Below are 19,691 nucleotides of genomic sequence, written 5' to 3' on the forward strand. Positions count from 1 at the left end.
CCACTGAATATCATATAATTGAAAAGGAAAAAAAATTTTTTTCCCTGCCCCCTAAAGACACTGTTTTGGCTCTGCCCCTCAGTGTCACCAGCAGGACCTACGGCCCATCAGAATCTTTCTCTAACCTTCTGGTGCGTCTGTAAATCTCAGAGGCAAAGAGGGTCTGACCAGCTTTACATCTGAGGAATGCTTTCCAAAGTCCTGGAATTCCTTCCTTTGGAAGTGCACACATATGAACAGAAAAAGATATATTTTACCTAACTTTCAAATATCTCAGGTGAGAAAGCCCATTATCCTTACCACCCATCCAGATAAAGGAACAACTCTTCAGCCCCTCAGCATGGAGTCTAATGGAGATGAAATTTTCTACATGGCATCCAGAAGTCAGATCTTTCAGAAAAAGCCCGGAGTGCTTTAAAGTACCCTAAATTTATAAGGAGAGCTGGGAGTTCACAAAGACAAGTAGAAAAAGACACTCAGGAAATTGTCTTTCAAAGGATGACAATTTCATCTATATGGAAGCAGGGGTGCTGAACCTTTCTAGTTAAATTTGCAACACATTTGCTTAGTCTCAGCTGGACAGTGTTTCCCAGGTCTTCAAGAAAACAATAGATCACATCCTCAGCCAACATTAATACCCTACAAATTTCTGACAAGAACTTGATTAATGTCTGCCCCCAAAGAACCACAGACAAATAATGCAAAAGGTAGGCCTTCGAGTGTGGGAATGATTTTAATGAATCCTTCCACTCTGGGTTAACGGCTTTTTGATGCAATAGGCAGATAAGGGCTTTGTATCAAAATAAGATGACCGATGTCCACTCTAAGCACTAATTAATGGCCAGCAGACTAAACATAGTCAAAGTGGGAAGCCGTACCATTCAAGCCACCTCCGCAAAGCTGGCTGTTGTCAGATATAAGAGAAATATAACTCCCAACCTTTGAGATGGCAGAAATGTCCAGATCATTTCCCTTTAAATTAAAGAATGAATCCCAAAGAGCAAGGGAAGTTAAGAGTAGAAATGGTTTATTGAGAGTCAGGAGGGGTCCTGAGTGGGTTGCTCCTAAGGCCTTTGTCACAGGTAATTTTTACAGCAAAGTTACAATGTGAGTACAATATGGGCCAAACCAACCTACAGGATTACCATTATAGCTGCTTAGCTAATATTGATCCAACAGAGAAGTGAGTCACATAGGAAGGTTACATGGAAAAAGGAAACAAACTTTTGGAAAGGATAAATCTGAATTCTCTGGTCACCCATCTGCGTGACCAGTGCCTAACTGGAATTTACTTAACCAGGTGATACCCATCACAGTACAATCTCAAGTTATTGTTTAACCCTCAGGGAGGTTTGTAGGCCCAGTCACTGTATCTTTATCTTTTTTTTTTTTTTTTTTTTGTCTTTTTCTTTTTTATGGGTACCGGGGATTGAACTCACGACTGCCTGCTTGCAAGGCAGGCGCTTATGCCGCTGAGCTAAATCTCCAGCCCGTATCTTTATCTTGAGGCCTGTCCTTCAAAGGATCTGTCTCTACCACGGTTTTGGTGTGCTCTTTTGAGGACCTGTTCCTGTCTGACTGCCTATTAATTTCTATCTAACTTAGCTGCCTATAATAAATAGTCTCTCCTCTAAAGAGCTATCACCATTTGTGGTTAGGGGAGAATGGGTAATCTCATCTTATTTCTATCTAGCTGCTTTGAGCTGAAAAGGGTCAGTGAATGGGAGAGAGTCAGGGGCTTTCTCCAGAAAGCTTAGACTCACCGCACAGCTTGTTTTTAGATGTATTCTACATATGTGCCCAAATATATGTTATGTCATAAACTAAGAAAATAGTTGTTTATTTAACCAATCATCAATTGATTATTGAAAATATTTCATAAGTTGTACTCGCTTCAGCAGCACATATACTAAAATTGGAAAGATACAGAGAAGATTAGCATGGCCCCTGCGCAAGGATGACACGCAAATTCGTGAAGTGTTCCATATTTTTAAAAAAAGCAGAGGTCATTGTTAATGGTGTATAATAATTTAAAAGACACAGTAGTCCTATTGCCAGATTTAGTTTGAATTTAATTTGTTCTGGTCTGTCCACTCAGGTCAGATTGGAAGGCACAGACATCTTGAACCAAAAATAGCAGGTTATACCATGGTAACTATCCTTACTTTCCTATTAACTTAAACTGAAATCCTGTATTACTTACATTGTCTTACTATGACTGATCTTAATTGAATCTGAATCATAAGACTATTGGTTGGCTTTGGCTGATTTTATTTGAAATTGGTATGCTTGTTAGTATCAACCCTAAAAGTAGAGGCAACTACTCTGAGCATGACAAGATGTAAAGGATATCCATACTGGTATTAATTAGTAACAGCTCTCAAATCCTACAATGCTGTCGAAGTTAAGTTTTTATAAAAATAGGTGATACTATGTTTAACTATAATAAGCCAGTGTTGTGGACAAATCTATTGAAAATAATAAGAGAAAACATAGTAGGTATGGAAGATCATTTATATTGTAGTCTTATATGTCTTATCCATTGCATGTTTTTCTAGGAAATTGTTTTGTTGTCTTGCTATGACTTGGTTTTCCCTATAATACAGAGAGGATAGATATATATGTAGAAATTCACACATGGATTTTTTTTAAATCATTTACGGGAACAGATTATATAATGCAAGATGTAAGGAACAGATACTCTGAGGAAGAGACACTGAGAAACCCGAGGCTTATTTTGTAGCATTATAATATAAATTCTAGCAATCTATTGTTTGCTGATTAGAATGACATTGGACTGGTTTCTTGAGTTCAACTTCAGCATATGTAGAGATGGGGACAGCTATCACAAAGAGAATGAGAGATGCGATGGTAGTTATATTGTCTTCCCTAATTTGGAACTTGAGGACCTAAAAAGACTTCATCATCCTATAATGATTTGATTAGTTCTATAATATGCAATAAGTATATAAAGTGGGTGAAGATAGGGACAACTATTTGTAAGAAACTAAAGACAGTTACATAATGAAGATCTCCAGTGGACTTGCTTTGAAATCTGTATTTCTTTAAATTGTTTTTTTTAAATGTTCTGTTCTGCTTTGATATGTTTAATCTTACCCTCTTTGAGATGTAAAACAAATGTGTAGGACTGATAATCATATTACTGAGCTTTTGTTCGATCATAGAGAAGAATGGTTTGTAAGGTCACTTTTTGAATGCCATTCTAAATACTTTAATTCTATAACCTGAACAGCTATTTCTAAGATGACAATGTGTAACTTATCAACCAGCAATTTCTTATCGTTTGTTTTTCTGTAATTTTGTATTATTTCTACCCTTTTTTTTATCTCCATGTATTTTTTTTGTTTTCTTTTCTTAAAAAAAAAAAAGAAAATATTTCATAAGTTAACACTCAAATACTCACTTTTTAGTAACTAAAGCCTAATGATGAAAGCAAAAGAAACTTATATTGGGTGAAACATGCTTTTAAATCTAGTTTTTAAAATTAACAGGATGTCTTGATTACTTTTCTCATTGCTGAGACAACGTACCCAACACCCACAGGTTAAGGGGGAAAGGATTATTTAGTTCACAGTTTGTGAGATGCAATCCATGGTCGGTTGGCTCAAAGGCAAGGTAGCACAGTAGAAGTGTATCACAGAGGAGAAACCAGGTCATGACAGGTAGAATGTAGCAAAACAACAAAGACCAAGTGCACCTCTTTCTATCTCTAATCTTACCCAGGATACTTAAGGAAGGTAGCATTCGCACCCTTAGTCCTAGTGCCTTCATCTTTGAATTGCACCATGAATCAATTTCAGCATCACACACTCTATACCTAGCCACCTCTGGAAAAAAAATCCCCACCTATGACCACATGAAGCTTTAGCGGGGTGGGATACGTATAAAAACAAGCAATAACACCAAGAGCATATCAATATTTTTAGAAGACCATACTGTTTTAGAGATAGAAAACTTAATCTTTTCATTATAGCCAATTTAAATAAATCTTAACAATTAATTTAGATAACTCATTAAAAACCAAATCATACTTAAACACATTAATCTCTATATCCATATTGTTATGGTTTGTGTCTAGATGTTCCCCCAAAGCCTCATGTGGTCACAGAGTTTTTGCAGAGGTGGCTGCATCTAGAGTGTGTGAGTGATCCATAGTGCAATGCTGGAATTAATGGTGCGTGATTGCTAGATAGGCTCAGTGGTTGGATGGACACCCCCCTAATCCTGGTAGACTGGACAAAATATAAGGGACAGAAAGAGGCTTGTCTCCCTATTCCTTCCTCCTTACTTTATGTTTTTGCTGCTTCAACCACCATGAACTGTTGCACCTCTGCCTTGTGCCATCCTGCTTTGGAGCCCGCCAATTATGGACTGAAACATACACAAACTGTGAGCTACGTAAGCTCTTCCTCTTTTAATTTTGGGTGTTGTTTATTTTGTCTCAGCAATGAGAGAAAAGTAACTGAAACAGAACTTTGTACCAGAGAAGTGGGGTTGTTGCTGTGACCATACCTGACTCAGGAGCCTTCGGGAATGGCTAGTGGAAAGAGTTTGGAATGATTCAGAAATGCCAGCTGAACCAGTAGAGCTGGAATGCCTTATGTTGTTCTGTGTTACAGATTCTGGTCAGAGTTCAGAAGATCACAAAGCCAGTAAAGACAAGGCTCAGGAGGTTCCTGATAAGAAGGACCACACTGGTTGTTGGACTCCAGATGACATGTGTCATGTCTTGGCAAAATCTCATTTTGATCATGTCCAGAGACTTTTCCTGAGCCTGAGATTAGGGTCAGTGGACTAATTAATTTGACAGATGAAATTTCAAAGCAGTTGAATGTTGAGGCAGTGACATGGGGGGCTTTTAGCCAGATTTATATTAAGAATTAAAAAATCAAAGAGCCCAGGAGAATGATTCAAAACATTGTGAGTTTGACTAGAAAAGAAGTTCTAGTAAAGCTGTGAACTGCAATTTTGGCCTGAAATCTCTACAAACTGTGAACTAAATAAACCTTCCCTCCTTTAACATTGGGTGTTGGCTATTTCATCTTAGCAATGAGAAAAATAGCTAAAAGATATAGAGATAGAGATATATGTATGTATAAGATGTTTAACCAAATAAAAAATTTTAAGTTATTGTAGGCAAATATCTGTAGACATGGTAGGTAAGGGATTTAGCTCAGTGGCATAAGTGATTGCCTGGTGAACACTGGTAGAACTGTGGGGGAGGGGGACTGGCGGCAGCTGAAAAGATAAGAAGTATGAAATATAAATGACCTTTATTTTGAGAATGCGGGGAGAGACACCCCCGACCCCCTGGGGCATGGCATCTCCACCTGGGGCTGGTGATCTCTCCATGGAACATGTGGAGTGAGGCACATAAGTAGCCTCGGCTTGGGGTAGAACCTAAGGGGCATTAGGGATGCACAGGTAGCCCATTGGTCTTAGTTTGGCGCCAGAGGTAATTCCTAAGGGTGGGGGGAGATAGGAGCTCCTTGGCTTTACCGACTATAGTATCCAGCTTGGGCCAAAACCCTTTCATATCCCGTCTTATGATTATTAGGAAAAGAGGCAAAGATTGAGGGCACTGTACTGGGGTCTAGGGGAGTTGACGGGATGATGGTTGATGTCTAGGTAGAAGCTGGTGTCAGGTGCTTTAGCCAGGACAACTTTACTGGTGAATGCACGTATGTTAGACTGAAAAAACAAAGAGACAAGATGTTATGAGGAGACATGGCACTGTCATACTTAAGGACCCAAGTGAGGTAGAGGGAAAGGTGTCTTTGATTTAGACATGTCATTCTATCAGGATGACGTTGAGGTAGGATCATTTCCACGGTAAGGCAGAATTCTGAAAATTAAACGTGGGATTAGGAGGAGTGAAGTTATGAGAGGTGCTTATTCCCCCATCTGAAAGCATAAAAGTTAAAAGGTAGGTTGGTAAGGTTGTCTCTGGTATGTATGATGTTGGAGTCTGTAGGCAATACTGTTAAAGAGTACTGCTATAAAGTTGATCATTAATAGAATGTAGGAAATTAGGAACCAAAGTGGATAACAAAACATGACCACCTGTAAGTCGCGGCCGTGAGGCCTTGGTAAGGCAGAGATGAGTACGAAAAGGGTGGTTAGATCTAGGGCCTGAGTGATGTGAAACCAGGATGGCAGTCTAAGCAACTTTGATTGCTGTTGAGGTTACCAAGAATATCAGGTATGGGTCGCTGTAACCTGGTTGTAGTCCTTGGAATGCTTTGCTGCAAGAACTTTAGCAAGTATATCAGCAGTTTCCCTGGTTGTGAGAAAGGCTTTTGTGTATCCTGAAAAAATATAAACAAAGTGAGAAGACAAAATGTATCTGTCAGCCTGTATAAAAGGGAATAAAAGCATTTTAAGATTTAGGACTGGGACCTGCACAAAATAGACCTTGTTTGTAACTGGCATAGGTTGACCTTTAATACTCCGTCAGACACTGAGGATTTATTATAGTAGTCTGAAAACTCAGTAAGAACTCTGTATATATGGCCTCTATGTCCACAAATATAGAGAATGTCTTACCTTGAGAGTTTTAATGTGACCTGGACTCTGAGACAGACACCCACAAAGGCGGTTGTTGTTGGCCCTTAGCCCCTCTCAGTCTTCAGCAGCAATTTTTGTCAGTGACGAATCTGGCAGTGTCCTGTGAGGGCTAGAAGTTAGGATGACCCACCCACTCTCTGGTGGCCAGGACAGCCCAGCAGCCCTGGAGTAAGGTCTCAAAGAACGCCAGGATGGGGCATTTTCTTGCCCAATGTCTTCTGCTGCATTTGATCGTGGTCCATGGGGGGGGGCAGCTAGCTCTACCTTGTGTAGATTTGTCTGTCTCAGAATTGCAAGTGTTATTTAAAATATGAAAAACCATATCAAGGTCTCTGTAGAGCTTGAAGGTCAAGTTTTGTCTTGTTGCTTGAGATCTGGACTATAGTAAAAGGTATCTGTAGAACTAAGTAAGTATGTAGGAGCTTAATATTGGCATTATAGATTAGAAACAGGCTTTATCTGGATGTTATACCACTTTTTATAGGGTGCCACATGGAATTAACAAAAAGGCTTTAATGGAAACATTTTGCAGTAAAGGTTTACCAATCCTATGAATAAATATTAACTTAGTATATACTCTCAAGTTATTATAACCTAGTTGTTAAACAGGAGATTGGCGACAACACAGTAGAACAGTAGAAGCAATACAGTACAGTAGAAGCAATAAATTTAGTACATTAGTGGTGGTCTACCGCAAAAAGAAATTGATAAATATTTTTAATTTTAGTGGTTGAAACAGAAGATTAGTGTAGACTTTAATTGATAAGCAAGGCTGGTAAAATTACCAGGTGACCACTAACCTTGAATAAATGGTAGAAAATTGTAATAAAAATAGCCTCTCTTGAGTGGAACTGAATTGTAAAAAAAATATGTTTGAGCGGAGCTGTGAGATGTTGTAAGCGCACAGTGTCTAAGGCAGTTTGGAACTCTGAGGCAGACAGAGCTGGCCTGTGGAGAGAGCATAGCCGTGCTTGGGGCAGGCTGAGGTTATCTGGCACACAGCACGTGGGTGGAACATGAAGAGTGAGCGGGGTGAGTGCCGTGACACAGGGCGTGGGGCAGGCTGAGATGGAACCCGCAGAGTGGGCGAGGTGAGCGCTGGGACACAGCGTGCAGGGGCGGGCTGAGATCGCACCCAGAAACGGCGACGATGGCGCTGGGACAGCGGAGGGAAATACGCAATTTAGCTGTGACGGCGGGAGGGGGGGTGCTGGCCGCAACGGCGGGCAGGCTCACGGTGGCCACCGTGATGGGCCTGTGGTGCAGGGGTCGGCCCACTGCCAGTGACGGAGCCGGCGGCGCACAGCACAAAGGGCAACAGTGGCAGGGTGGGGCTGCAGCAGCAGCGGCAGTGGTGGCAGTGGAGGTGGGGTGGGCGGTAGTGGCCGCGGCAGTGGCCAGCCGCAGCAGCGGTGGCAGTGGCAGTGGGGCTGGGAGACACGCCACAGCTTTTCGTCAAGTGTGGCTCTGCTCCCAGAAGCATGCGGCTGGCAGCCAGCGAATGGTAACCCGCAGGAGCCACTCGCGAGAGCCTCTCTCACTCGTGGGAGCTGCTCTTGCGAGACACGTGGCCCAGGACGCTGGGGTGGCACGGGCACGAATGGGCCAGCATGGCAGGAAAGGGTTGGATGTGGAGCTGAGTCGCCACGTGGAGCTGAAACTGTTTGTTTAAAATCTTATGTGTATCTCAACATTGTTTGGTTTAATTTTTTAATCTCGGCAGCGGGCAATGGGTTGGCATGCATGGGAAACAAAGGGACCCTGGCAGCGTGGTGCGGGGAGGGGAAGCCGGGAGGAAAGGAGGCACTGAGAAAACTCCAAAAGGCTGCAAGGGAAGATGCTGTTATCCCTTTAAGTTCGGGGAGGGTGAGGGATCCTGGAGGAGACAAAGGGACAGGGAAGCTGGCAGGAAGGGACACATTCCCAAAACAAAGAGAGTTTTGTAAGCTTGTCCACAGTGTGATAAGCCATAAATAGGTATGGTTTCTGGGGGGGGGGGGACAGGAAGTGGTCCCCGAGATAAAATCTGGTGTGGGGTCTAGCCCATGGGGCTACAATCAGATGAGGCAATGGACCGTGGTCTGTCAGGATTAGAGTCATCACACTGCACCCCAGACCTACAGGTTGGTTATATGGCTCCAAACTTAATAATTGACCGTCACCAATTCGGCGTGGGCTGAGTAACTGCTCTGCCATGAGCACTTAAAAAGCTCTAGAAAAACGTGAGGGCCTCTCAGTGTGGGCTGTCCAGAGTGGACATTGGCTTGCCCAGAAAGGCCTTGGTTTGGGCTGTCTAAAAGACATGAAAGGGTCACAAACCCATGCAAAGGGGGGAAAAATCCACCTGAGCTTGGCTCAGTGGCTGTCTCTGGGGAGTTGCTCACCTGTGGTAAATTGGTGGGTGTTGTTTGCAAACCAGCAGCCAATCTTACAGTTCCTGAGTGTAGAAGTGAGGAATTAATGCAGGATGCAGTCCAGTCAGTCCTGAACAGCAGGGGATTCAAAACTGGGAACCAGCCCCAGGAGTCTCTCTCCTGCTGTTCCCAGTCAGAGAACCATCTGATAGAACTGGGGGGGGGGGGGGAGGACCGGCAGCGGCTGAAAAGATAAGAAGTATAAAATACAAATGACCTTTATTTTGAGAATGCGGGGAGAGACACCCCCGACCCCCTGGGGCATGGCATCTCCACACCAGGGCCGGTGATCTCTCCGTGGAACACGTGGAGTGAGGCACATAAGTAGCCTCGGCCTGAGGTGGAACCTAAGAGGGCGTTAGGGATGCACAGGTAGCCCATTGGTCTTAGTTTGGCGCCAGAGGTAATTCCTAAGGGTGGGGGGAGATAGGAGCTCCTTGGCTTTACCGGCCTGGGCCAAAACCCTTTCAAACATGAAGCTGTAAACTCAATCCCTGGTAGCAAAAAAGAAAAAGTCAGTAGACATGGCATGTGTAAAAGCAACCTTCTGATATTATCTCAAGTGGCTAACAAATTGGATAAAAATGTTATCAACTTTTTTAAATCCTTATTTTTATCTTGTTGACTCACTGTTAGCCCTTTGTTTTATTTAGTGATTTTTGTTTGTTTTTGTACCAGAAATCAAACTCATAACTTCATGCTTACCAGGCAGGCACTGTGCCACTGAGCCATATCCCTGGTTCCCAATCCATTAGTCTTTATCTGGTAAAGTTTTAAATAACATTGGCTACCTTTAAAACATATGTAAATATGTTTTTCACAGAAATCTTGAAGAAGCCCAGAAAGAGAAATTATTTAGCTCCAAAAATATTTTTCTTAACTGGTTATTAACATACACTAAAGAGACAGATGACAAACAAACACACAGAACAATTATTTTAAATTGGCATGCACACTCAGATATATTGTCCAAATTGAACTACAACAACTTTTATTTTTACAGTTTTTAGGTTTGTAACTATACATGAACTAGTCAGAACTTTTCTTATAGATCATCAATTAACAGAGGTCTCTTATGTAGTTAGAGCCAAATGGAAAAAATCCTTTACATCCTTTAAATCCTTGTGAAAGCAAGTAGGAATCTTGAATAGGACTGTTTGGACTCCAGTAGGAATTGGCCCATCCCTCTGCTGGTCTTCTAAAATGAACAACCTGATATTTATCGCTAATTATAATAGCAGCTTGTAATGCTGCTTATTTCTCATTAGAAGTCAATGTTGGTGCTAAGAGAAACAGTATATCTCTTCAGTCCAGTTCATAATTCTGAGTAAGTTTCCTAAAGACCTCAGTGTACTTATCAAGATGGTCTGGGGCCTGGGAATTTAGCTCAGTGGCATAAGTGTCTGCCTGGCCAGCACAAGGTTGTCAGTTCAATCCCCGGTACCAAAAAGAAAAAGAAAAAAAAAAAAAGATGTCTGAAAGCTTTCCCAGATCTTTTTTGCCTAAGATCAGTGAGAACAAAGGGCATGAAGAACATGGGTACTTCCAAATTCTCTATCCACCTCTTGTAAAGGGTATTGCCCTCGAGAACTTTAACAAAATTAAATAGAGGAAGCTATAGCCCAGTAGAAATCCAGTTAGGCTTGGCTTGGAAGTCAGTTAAGCTATGGAGAAAAACGTAGGAGAACCTCAGTAGTAGTAGTAGATAGATTAGACTGTGCCAAAGAACCAGAGGCAGCTGGTCTTCCAGTGCCTCACATTCATACCTCAAACACAAGTCGAGACTGTCGCTCAATGCAAAGGAAGTGCAAACATAAGGCACCTCTTATTATTTTCCTCTCTTATAGTACAACTCCAGCCATAAAATAGTACCACAGTCAACACTTTCCTCTGCATTGCATTTTGCCTCCAGGGATAGGCAGGCCACATGTAGGTACAGAAAAATATTAAACAGCTCCTCCTCAGAGCTTCAGGACTGAGCACTTCTGTGCTTAAAAATGCATTCAGAAGGAGCAAAGAAATTCAACATTGAGTTTGCCATCTGTAAAATTACATGGAGAAAAGAAGGTGTCCCTCTAATGTTTCTTGGTTTTATACAACCTCAAGACATTCCTTGAGGTTTCCTTTCTCCAAAGCAAGAGGCTATTATCTGGAAAGTGACCAGAAGGTAGTTCAGGCTGGATTAGCCAATCTTACTGACATGCACACCCACTTCCTCCAAAAATTTACATTTGTTACTGCACAGTGTGTTTCCAAAAGAACAAGCTATAATTGTTTCCCACTATAACAGCCATGTTTAAGAAGGGAAGCATTGCTAGTGAAAATTAAACCAATGATCAAGAGACCTGAACAACTGCTTTCTAACTTTTTGAGAGTGAGAGAAAATGAAAAAAATTAAAGGGCAGATTGAAGATGCTCTAACTATATTGCAAGTATGCTTTTGAGGTAGTTCCTCTTTGGTGTCATGTGGGGGCTGATTCCCCCACTGTGCCACAAGATGGGTATTTTCTCCTGCTCAGCCTGCCAGCCACAGGAGGAAACCCCCGCCCAGGCACTGGATCAACCAAAACCCTCACATATGCCATCCCGGATGAGCATGAATTCTGATTCTCTTCTAACTCAGGGATTGAGGTTATGTAGTCTATAACAGAGGTTATGTAGTCTATCTTTGTTTCCTTTGTAGATGAGCACTCGTCTTCTAGGAGTTCAGGAGTTTCCAGTTGAAAGGGAAAAACTTTTTTAGGATTGCAGAAAGAAGCATATTACTATTTCCCAATATACATCTCTAACAGATGTCAACTTCTAAAACCTGTCTTGTACCCTCTAGATGAACCCTCAGACTCATCAGTGCAAGCTGTCAGCCAAAAGCCATTCTAAAAGCTGTGTGTAGTAGACCTATCTCATAACAACCAAGCAAGTCAAGCAGAGAACACAAAGCCTTGTTTTAAAAAATGAAAATGCCCACATCACGATCTTTCATGCACTTACCTTTTAACAGAGCACAAACAACTAGGAAAAATGGATAACAATTTTTGATTACCTAAATGAGTTACAATCCAGAATTCAGTCAAAATATTTAAGGGTGATAAGAAACAAAAACAAAGTCTTAATGTCTTATAAATATATCTCTGTGGTCTCCAAAATGAAATTGGAGAAATATAACTCCCAACCTATGGGATGTCAGATGTCCCCAGTTCATATCCCCTGAAATCAAGAATGAATTCCAATGAACAGTGGAGGGTGAAAATAGGATTTATTGAGACATAGCTCATGAGAGATAGTAGAGGTCCCTAAAGCGGGTTTCCACCAGGGCCCTTTGTCATGGGTAATTTATTCAGCAAAGTCACAATGTGGGAACAACACAGGTCAAACTACAATCAGCCAATAGGATTACAAGTATAGCTGCTTAGCTAACATTGACCGAAGCAGGAAATGAGTCACATAACAAGAGCACAGGGAAAGAGAAAAGATGTGGGTTTGGATGCTCTGCTCACCTACTGAGGTGACTTGGTTTGTATGTTCTGGTCACTCACCTGGGTGCCCATCTGGACTTTACTGGACCAGATGATACCAATCACAGTACAATTTAAAGTTCTTATTTAAGCCTCAGGGAGGCTTGTAGACCTGGTCATTGCATCTTAAGGTCTGTCCTTCAAAGGCTGTACCTCCAGCCACAGTTTTGGAGTGCTTATGTCTGTTGTGCTCTCTGACAGATGTGTCCCTGTTGGAATGCCTATTAATTTCTATCTAACATAGCTGCCTATAATAATGACTCAACTAGTTAATGCCAGAGTTTTTATTGTTTTTGTTGTTGTTTTGTTTTGCCATAGTGAGAACTGAACCCAGAGGTGTTCTACCACTGAGCTTCATCCCCAGTCCTTTTCTATATAACTTTTTTTAATTTTGAGACTCGGTCTCACTGAACTGCCTTGGCTAGGCTTGAACTTGTGATTCTCCTGCCTCGACTTCCCAAAGTGCTGAGATTACAGTCAGGTGCCATTATGCCAGGTAAATGTGCATGTTAGTTAGAGAAGATGACTTAGATGTTCTGAGATGGGGACCCAGTCCTGTCACAGAAGTCTGGTCCTGATGCAGTGAGAACCCAACCAGCCCCTCCCTTCCCATGTCCTTAGCTCCTTGTGTCCTTGGTGAAAGAATTCAGTCAAGTTATATAGACTGTGCAGAAGTGGAGACAGAAAATTAGAGAGATTATGCCTTCAAGTAATAAGGTGGGCAGATCCATGAAGCCATCTGTACCAAGTGCAAGTTTAGTTACATTGTTATGCAACCAAGTGTTACTCTTTTTTATTTGTTTGTTTTCATACTGCGTTTTGTTAAGTAGTTCATAGTGGCCTTGAACTCACTATGTAGACCAGCCTGGCCTTGCCTTCATGGTGATCCTCCTGCCTCAGCCTCCTGTGTATAGGGATTACAGGTGTGTGCCCCCACATCTGGTTCCAAGGGTTACTCATGGAGAATAGGGAAATGGGCTAACTATGGTGTCTATCAACATTGTACTTACAGTCAGGGTTTCCTCAGGGGATTTAATCACATAAGAACCTTACAAAAGATAAGTTGTTAATTTAAATCAGACCTCAGCCCAATTCAGGAGGGCTTTAAGGAACAGTTCCTTTTCTGATATCATTAAACTATAAGTGACAGCAGCAAGGAATGCAGTATGCTTTGGGCAGGAGTTCAGGTATCAGAAGGAATGTGCACAATGTGTAACTATTACACAACTAAATTAAGTCAAAATATTAAAGGCAGTCAGACAGGGCTGGGCCCTTGAGGGACTCAGTGCAAAACATGAGAATACATTACGACTGTGGCTGGTGATGCAGCTGTTAGAAGCCAGGCCTCAAGATAAAGAAAAAATGACCAGGCCTACATGCCTCCCTGAGAGATAAAGAGTTAATGGACATGAATATCAGGCATCCCAGTGGGTACCTAGAACCCCTTGTTCATCTCTTCCTAAAAAGGTCCTTGTTCTTTCTAGTACATAGCGTTTCCATGCTATGTGACCTGCTTCCCCACTGGATCAATATTACCTAACCTGCTATACTGCAAGCGGCTAAACTCTTATTTGTAGATCTTATTTGTAGATCAAGGATTTGTCCCACATTGTGCCCACCTTGTGATTTTGCTCCCACCTCATGTTTTTGCTCTATAAAACTTACTCTAGCCTGCTAACGTCTAACGTCTAACAAATGGGCATCCAACTTTATTAGATAATATTTGGACCATAATAGAAATACCAGGTGTCTAAGATCCAGTATTTATTAGCTCTAACCAACATTCTATTACTGGCAGCTGAAAGGTTTTGGCCCAGACAGGACACTGTAGCCAGGAAAGCCACAACCGGAAGCAGGAAGCCCCATCTTGCCCTGCCCCTAGGAAGTTACCTGTGACGCCATCTTCCCACCCCTGGGAATTTACATATGGCGCCAAACCTAGGACCAATGGGCTACCTGTGCATCCCTAATACCCGCCTTAGATTCCACCCCAAACCGAGGCTATTTACATACCCCCACACCACGTGTCCACCGGAGAGATCGCCGGACACCAGCGGTGGGGTGCCGGTCATCTCTCTCCGTGTTCTCAGAATAAAGGCCGCTTTTTATTTTATATTTCTCATCTTTTGTTAATATTTTTCATCTTTTGGAAATAACTCTATCATTTGGTGCCGTGACTCGGATCGGCAGGCAACTGACTCTTGGGCCACATACCCAAAGTCTCCTAGCCAATAACCAGATAACATCCTGGATTAATCCCGAGCTTTTTCCTCTCCCGAGACGTTCGTGTCGCCAGCCGCCTGCACTCCGCATCGGCCAGACTGATTTCAGGTGAGCACTCCCCGGGGAACTTTTCGCACTGGGCAGCCCCAGTGGAATGTTCTCCCCGTCTGCGTGGGTCTGTGCATTTTCACGTCCTTAGGACCGCCCAGGGCAGGGTTCTTTCTGGGCAAACCTGCACCCACAAAATCTCTCACGTTCTTTGGGTTCGGATAGCCCAAAGCAGAGATTTTTGGGACCGCCCACACTGAAAGAATGCCTCACTTCCCTTAAAGCCTTGCACTTTCACGGGCAAAACTGTTACTGACCCCACGTAGACTCCATTCGTAAATCTCTCAGTGACGACTAGAGTTTACGAGTTTTTTGAACCGTAGCCGCCGCGTGGTACCACAAATAAGTGACGACTTTTTCTGGACCTCCGGTTTTTTTCTTGCCTGAATCAGTCATGGGGAACGTATTTTCTAACTCCCAAAAGGCGCCTTTACGATGCCTAATTTCCAATTTACGTACTCTAAAAATTAAAGGTACCATAAAAACTAAACAACTAACTTTTTACTGCCAGGAGGTCTGGCCAACCTACCCGCTTATCGGCAAGCCTTGGCCTCAGCAAGGAACATTTGACCCCTGCATTCTCAGGAACTTGTATGATTTTTGTCAAGCTGGCAACAAGTTATTAGAACTCCCTTATGTCCAAGCCTTTCTTATTTTGAGAACACGCCCATCTCTCATTAAGTCTTGTGCTCCCGCTGAGATACTTTTATCTAAGTCTACTGCGCTGCAAACTTTTCCGTCCTGCCCTCCATTGTTTTCCCAGCCACCGCCTGCCTACCACCAAACTCGTTCCCTGCCGTTCTCTCCCGCCGGACCACTCTCCCCTCCCCCTATGCCTGATTCTCCCAGCAGCTCTAATCCCTCTCCGACGCAGATACCTCCCGCTGTGCGATCGTCTCCCTCTCTGCCTTCCGGGACCCATAACTCTCCCAGCAGCTTTAATCCCTCTGTTAGCGCTTCCTCGCAGTCTCCGACTTCCTCTCCTGAGAATTCTCTATCCCCTACAGCATTCTCACCGCCCGCCCACCATACTAGGTCTCGGTCACTATGTCCTTCCAGCAGGTCGCGTGATTGTTCCAGCTTGCACGGGGAACAGTCGCCATGTTGCAACCCTCTGCCACGTGGCATGGCGCCGCCATGTTCCGGAGGGCCACATGGCGACAGGGCGCCACCATGTTTCGGGCCACGTGACAGGGTGCCGCCATGTTCCCAGGCGCCGCCATGTTTTGGGTCACGTGACAAGGCGCCACCATGTTCCCAGGACCCTCACTGTCAATGGGCGCCCCCTTGTGGCTCCTCTTGTGAACTACAACAGCTGCCCTGTTGCAGTGCACATGACGCTTCATTGTGCTGCCGACAGCAGTCCTCTAGCTGCAAGGCACACAGTGAGACGCCATCTGCTCGTGTTTCCCAGGGTGACCGGCAGCAGCTCTGTAGCCGCTCTACAGATGATTGCTCACATGCGCCTACCAGAAGGATGGCTGCTCAAAAGCCCTCTGCTCTGGAATCTCCTCAGGCTCTGCTACCGCTTTGGGAGCAAGCTGGCCCCAAGGAACTTGTTAACATCCATGTACCTTTTTCCCTTTCTGATCTATCTCAGATTACCCTTAAATTAGGTAGCCTCTCTGTTGACCCACAGAATTATATCAGGCAATTTAAATTTATTACTAATTGTTATGATTTACATTTAAAGGACGTTTATAATGACTCTGGGCCTATAGCTGTGCCAGAGCAGGACAAGCATACTAACTATAACAAACTTTTAAAACAGGTCCAGGAGGCTAATCAAAACCCAGCTGTGTTCCTAAATTGGCTTTCTAATCCTCGCACCCTGCAAGCAGTTCCAGCTTTGTGCACTGTGTCGGGCCGCCTCCCAGCCCCTCCCCCATGCGCCGTCCCAGCCCCTCCCTCCCCCATGCACCGTCGTCGCCGCTGCCACCTTACACGTTTCCGGGGGCAGTCCGAGCCCGCCCCTGCGCACTACATCCCAGCGCTTGCCCCACCCACTGGGCGTGCTCTGCCGGAGCACCGCGAAACAGCAGCTCAGCGGCTCTGCTCAGGCATGCTTTTTTTACAATTTGGCTCTGCTCAAAAGATGCTTTTTTATTACAATTCTCAAACCATTTAATCAAGGTTATTGGCCTTGTTTATCAATCAAAGCCTTCACCAATCTCTTGTTTAACAACTAAGGTTATAAATTCCTTTTTGCTGGGAACCACTAGCTCTATTTCAAGACAAGGGTTTTCTTCAAAGTTTTATTTTATTTGTCTTGGTTCATACTACTGCAAATAACAACTTTAAAAGTAAATGTGTTCAGAATTTGACAGTATTAGATCAGTTTTGATAGATTTATTCATAAGATTGCTAAACCTTTACTGCAAAACATTTCCATTAAAGCCTTGTTTGGCAGACTAAAGCTTTGTTAATTCTACGTGTCACCCTATTAAAAAAAAAAGCGATATGCCATCTTGATAACGCCTGCTCTCTAATCCAAAATGCCAATATTAAATTTCTACATACTTACTTAATTCTACGGTAGTCCAAATCCCAAACAAAAAGGCAAAACTTGACCTTCAAACCTTAGAGAGATCTTAATATGGTTTTTCATATTTTTAACACTTGTGACACTTGGAGTTCTGAGACAGGTAAACCTACACAAGGTGGAGCTGCCTGGCCTCCCCATGGACCATGCTCAAATGCAGCAGAAGACATTGGGCACCAAAATGCCCCTTCCTGGCATTCTTTGAGACCTTACTCCAGGGCTACTGGACTGTCCTAGCCACCAGAGAGTGGGTAAGTCATCCTAAGTAATAGCCCTCACAGGAAATGTCGACACTGCCAGATTTGTCACCGACAGAAAATTGCTGCTGAAGACTGAGAAGACTCAGGGCCAGCAGCCCCCTTTGTGGGTGTCCGTCTCGGATTCCAAGTCGCACTAAAGTCTCAGGTAAGACATTCTCTATATTTGTGGACATAGAGGCCATATATACAGAGGTCTTCCTGAGTATTCAGGCTGCTATATTAAGTCCTCAATCTCTGGGGGTATTGATGGTCAACCTATGCCATTTACAAACAGGGCCTATTTTGTGCAGGTCCCAGTCTTCTCACTTGGTTTATACTTTTTCAGGATACATAAAAGCCTTTCTCATACTTGCTAAAGTTCTGTTACAGCAAATCATTCCAAGGACTACAACCAGGTTACAGTGACCCATGCCTACATCAAAGTTGCTAGACTGCCATCCTGGTTTCACATCACTCAGGCTAAGAGGTGCCCTCCCAGCCCTAAATCTGATCATTCTGAGTGGTCATCTCATCTTCTGTCGCCTACCCGTCTCCGTCTCACAAAGGCCGCGCAGCCACAGTTAACAGGCTAAGTCATGTTTTGTTATCCACTTTGGTTCCTAATTTCTTACATTCTATTAATGATCATTTTTACAGCAGGACTCTTTAACAGTATTGCCTACAGACTCCAACATCATGCATACCAGAGACAAGCCTCACCAACCTACCATCTTAACTTTTATGCTTTCAGATGGGGGAGTAATCACCTCTCATAACTCCACTCCTCCTAACCCCATGTTTAATTTTCAGAATTCTGCCTTACCGTGGAAATGTTTCTACCTCAACATGGTCCTGATAGAATGATATGTCTAAGTCAAAGGCACCTTTCCTTCTACCTCACCTGGGTCCTTAAATATGACAGTGCCATGTCTCCTCATAACATCTTGTCTCTTTGTTTTTCCAGTCTGACATACGTGCATTCACCAGTGAAGTTGTCCTGGCCAAAACACCTGGCACCAGCATCTACCTGGGCATCAACCTTCATCCCGTCGACTCCCCTAGGCTCCAGTACAGCGCCCTTTGCCAGCAGGAAGTAGTTAAAGACAGAAATCTTCACCCCTTTTCATAATAATAATCATAAGACGGGATATGAAAGGTTTTGGCCCAGACAGGACACTGTAGCCAGGAAAGCCACAACCGGAAGCAGGAAGCCCCATCTTGCCCTGCCCCTAGGAAATTACCTGTGATGCCATCTTCCCACCCCTGGGAATTTACATATGGCGCCAAACCTAGGACCAATGGGCTACCTGTGTATCCCTAATGCCCGCCTTAGGTTCCACCCCAAACCGAGGCTATTTACAGGCCCCCACGCCACGTGTCCGCCGGAGAGATCGCCGGACGCCAGCAGTGGGGTGCCGGTCATCTCTCTCCGTGTTCTCAGAATAAAGGCCGCTTTTTATTTTATATTTCTCATCTTTTGTTAATATTTTTCATCTTTTGGAAATAACTCTATCAGCAGCAAAGTTAGATAGAAATTAATATATAGTCAGAGTGGGGCTGGGCGCTCAAGGAAGTCAGCAGAAAGAATGAAGACATTGTGCCTGGAGCTGCATCTGAAGACAAGGCCTCAAAATAAAGATACAATGGCCAGACCTACAAGCCTCTCTAAGGAATAAGCAGTAATTTGAGACTATACTATAATTAGCCCAGGTGGATGAGCAGAGCATTCAGACCCATTCCATCACAAAAATGTCCTTGACCTTTCTATGTACTCTTTTTTTTTTTTTCCTTGTCTTTTTGAGACAGGATCTCGCTATGCAGTTCAGGCTGGCCTTGAGCTCACTTTGAGCTCAAACTTGCAATGATCTTCCTGCCTCAGCCTCCCAAATGCTGGGATTATAAGAGTGTACCTCCACACCTGGCTTCCATGTACTCTTGCTTCATGACCCACTTCTCTTTTGGACCATCATTAGCAAAGCAAATATACTTCTAATCCTACAGGTTGATTGTAGTTTGACCTAAGATGTACTCACTTTGTGATTTTGCTGTATAAGTACCCATGATA

At 43.4% G+C, this 19,691-nt stretch overlaps 1 non-coding gene across 1 annotated transcript; it reads left to right on the forward strand.

The window, feature by feature from the left end:
* Positions 1 to 1,885: 1,885 nt before the first annotated feature.
* On the forward strand, positions 1,886 to 1,992 carry LOC111754055 (U6 spliceosomal RNA). The gene has a single exon (XR_002788784.1). It is a non-coding gene; the product is annotated as a U6 spliceosomal RNA (small nuclear RNA).
* Positions 1,993 to 19,691: the final 17,699 nt, after the last annotated feature.

This window comes from Cavia porcellus, unplaced genomic scaffold, assembly GCF_034190915.1.
Source record: "Cavia porcellus strain 051 isolate PalLab524CR breed Dunkin Hartley unplaced genomic scaffold, mCavPor4.1 scaffold_16, whole genome shotgun sequence".
NCBI lineage: Eukaryota > Metazoa > Chordata > Mammalia > Rodentia > Caviidae > Cavia > Cavia porcellus.